General features: G+C 35.8%; 1 long non-coding RNA gene across 1 annotated transcript; it reads right to left on the bottom strand.

Annotated features, from left to right (window-relative positions):
• LOC103504054 (uncharacterized) lies at positions 1-2,921 on the bottom strand. The gene is made up of 2 exons (XR_540926.3): positions 2,290-2,921; positions 1-2,167 (listed from the first exon to the last, which is right to left on the bottom strand). It is a non-coding gene; the product is annotated as an uncharacterized LOC103504054 (long non-coding RNA).
• Between the last annotated feature and the right edge of the window lie 440 nt (positions 2,922-3,361).

Genomic DNA, 3,361 nt, shown 5'->3' with positions numbered 1-3,361 from the left:
TGGTGGAAAGAAATAATGAGTGATTAAACATTTCAAAGTGTCTGCCCACATGCATCTTTGAGAAACCGACACTCATTCTTTCTCCCATCCGTTCCTGCAACTCTCTTCCTTGCTTTTATTTCTTAAGTTTTCTATTAAAATCACAAGTTATGTTCTGTTCAATAATTGTATCGATTCCTTCACTGTGAATAGTTTCCAGAACAGAAATGATGGAGAATTATGGAATCTGTCCTGTACAGATTCTAATGATTCATTATGTTTACTCTCATCGTATTAGTGAGGTGAGGATTTTGCCTGATTGGTGATTGGTGAAGATGAAGGGGTTATTTCTGAAACTTGTCCTTGTTGGGTTCCCTTCTTCAAAGCTTGGCGGTTGAACATCACATAATATGTTAAGACTTACGAAGCTTGGGAATATCCACCGGGAGGTATGCTGTATCTTGAGTTTGGTATGCTTCTCTAGACTCGATAAAATTTTCCTCTACGATTAAGTCCAAGAGATTTCAACAAACTGTAGAAGTGTTTTTTGTTTCAAGTGGAAATAGATTAGCCTAATAATCGAACTACATAAGCTTAAGTCCAATTGTTCAAAGTCGACAATGTCAGATAGTAGGAGACAGCTATCCTAATATAACACCAAATTGCAGTAAGATCATAACTCAGAAATACTCAAACTTGTTATAATGAGAACTCACGAAAACAAGAGTTTAAGGATCATCATGGGTAATTTTCTTTTCAGCACAAACTATTAAAATACTATCTTACTTCTGAAGTTTTCTAGTAATCTACCATAAAACCCAAATGTATCCACTACTTACCGTACTAAGGGGCAAAGATAGAGAAAATATCTCATACTAAAATGTAATGTGAAAATATTATCGTCTAAGAATCAAAATCAAAAGAGAATGGAGCATAAAGATAGCAATATGAAGTTTTTGCTAATTATGTTCACAGCAGGAGTTGTACGTTGCTTTTGCGGCTTTTGGTTCCACTTTTTGTGACTAAATTTATCTTTAGGGGTTATTTGGGGTGCTAGTTAGTAATCAGAATTACTGGAAATTTATAGTTCTAACTTCTAAGGGATCTGTTCTAACTTCTAAGGGATATTAAGATGTGTAAGGAGTCGAGGAAGAATTGAAAACAAAATGCTCCATCCAAACATGTATTTCATGTTAAGATTACATTAACTTACAAACCGCAACCCGATGCGGTCACAAACAGCCCCTACCTTATATTTGAATTTTGAGAGGAAAAGAATAACAAGGCAAAAACAATCCGACATTCCAATTCTTCCTCCAGAGTCCAGACAAACACTCCCTAAACCCACAGGATTTCTTGGCGAGAACGGACGAAACTTCTTAAGCAAAGCCCATGAGTATTGCCTTCGTACAATAATCTTCTAACACGATGAATATACCATTCATATAGTAATCTTTTAACACCACAGATTTTAAAAGGTAGGGTTTCTGAAAAAGGCCGTTAATTGACCAACAAAACTTATGTTCACTAGAAAATTGCTCTCTTCTCTCTATGTTGGCATATAACAAATGACACATTAAGGACTAATTTTATTTATTTGTTAAAACTAGAAACAGGGTCAAATGCATTTTATTGGAATCAAATGGTACCACGTATTTGATGGTGCCTAAACATTGAACAAACGATGTCGTGATTCAATGATCCAACAACAATGTCGTGATTCAATGATCCAACAACAATGTCGTGATTCAGATATATAAAGAAGAAAAAGAAAAGTAACAATTTAGGCCTACTAGTTTTACAGGGTAGGACACGAAAGCAGATAGTCCAAGCTTGAGCTGGTAAAATGGGCCTAAGTTACTAACACAGAACTACTCATCGACCTCGATTGGGATGCGTGAAAGCAACCCGTGAACAGATAAAATACTGGAAGCATTTCGTATTATGGTAAAATAAACTTCAGGAAGACATGCTTTGTGTTGTGTTAGTCATTTGTAATTGTTCGTAATTTGAATGGCCATCAAACAACTCCCCCATCTAGATCCTATAATTGAAATTCTGAAATTAAAATATTTGGTAAGCGAGGGGAGCCACTTATTCAAACATGAATTGGATATTGACATCCACAGAGAATGTGTTAACCTTCAGAGAATAACATAATTCCAAATTCCTAACACTAACCCTAACCCTACAAAAGAAACAGGGAATGGTATTATCAGAAACCAAATTATTTGGAAAGATTAAAAAGCAATCAGTCTTCAGAGAGAGAGAGAGAGAGAGAGAGAGAGAGAGAGAGAGAGAGAGAATGACCTGTAAGACACATCTCCGCCGAAGAAAGTAGAGGTGAACTTGGCGGGTCGAGTATGAGCGTCATTCACGATCGTTGAAATCTCCATTTCTTTCAGTGCATTGGATGGAGGTTTTGACGGCCATGAATAGAGGAATAAAGAGATGGTTGAAGATTATGTTGGGTTTTACCCTTGACTTTGTTGTACAAGTATCGCTTATGCTAAAATGGTTGGATCTTAGATGGAGGTTCAGATGATCAGTACTCGAAGTAGAAAAACCCGCGGGAAAGGGAAGTTGGTAAATTATTCCTTCCTTGGAGGGGAATGGAAAGGTTGATTAGGGGGTTGTTCAAATCACCCGGGATAAGCTCACCTATTTTACATTATTCAAAATGAAAAATGTCCTTTTCTTTTCCTTCTAAAATGACAATGCTAATGGACTCTTTTAGCTGTACAAATTTTCATTTGGAAGAGTTTGTTGGACTTTTTGTGGATCAATGTCACTAACCTTCTGCGCAACCACAGCTTTTTTTTAATGGTGATACTTTCTCTTTTCCTATTTCCTTTCCTTTTCTTCTCTAGCACCAACTTTGGCTCAACCCTATTTTCTTTTATTCCGAGAGAGGAAAGCGAAAGAAATGTGTGTGAGGAAGTAGAGATATGTTAAAATATCATTTAAGTCCTATACTTTGAAATGTCTAATCGTATCTTGAGTAATAAAGGTAAAAATAGTCCTTCCAAACTAAAACAATTGAGTTGAAAAAATAAAACATGATACAGAATGTAAAATTCAAGGTCAAAAGAAATCCTTTTCTTTGTCTACTTCTCAATTACTTTTTCTCTCCTCCTCCTCCATCTCTATTTCCATTTCTCCCTCACGCACTCTTCTTCCTCTTTTACATATTTGAAGCTCATTCATATCCCCAAATTTTTAGAGCAAAGAAAACAACAAGTACAAGTTTTTCACCCTTTTCCCATTCATTCTTTCTGATTTCCCTAGAAACTCTGTTTAATTAATTAAGCTCATAACAGACTATAGCAATGAATGACGATCATCTCAAGCAGCATCGCTCTAAAAAAAACTACTTTTTCAT

Source organism: Cucumis melo, chromosome 3 (assembly GCF_025177605.1).
Source record: "Cucumis melo cultivar AY chromosome 3, USDA_Cmelo_AY_1.0, whole genome shotgun sequence".
In the NCBI taxonomy this organism is placed as follows: Eukaryota; Viridiplantae; Streptophyta; class Magnoliopsida; order Cucurbitales; family Cucurbitaceae; genus Cucumis; species Cucumis melo.
This window is presented reverse-complemented; position numbering and strand designations above follow the sequence as displayed.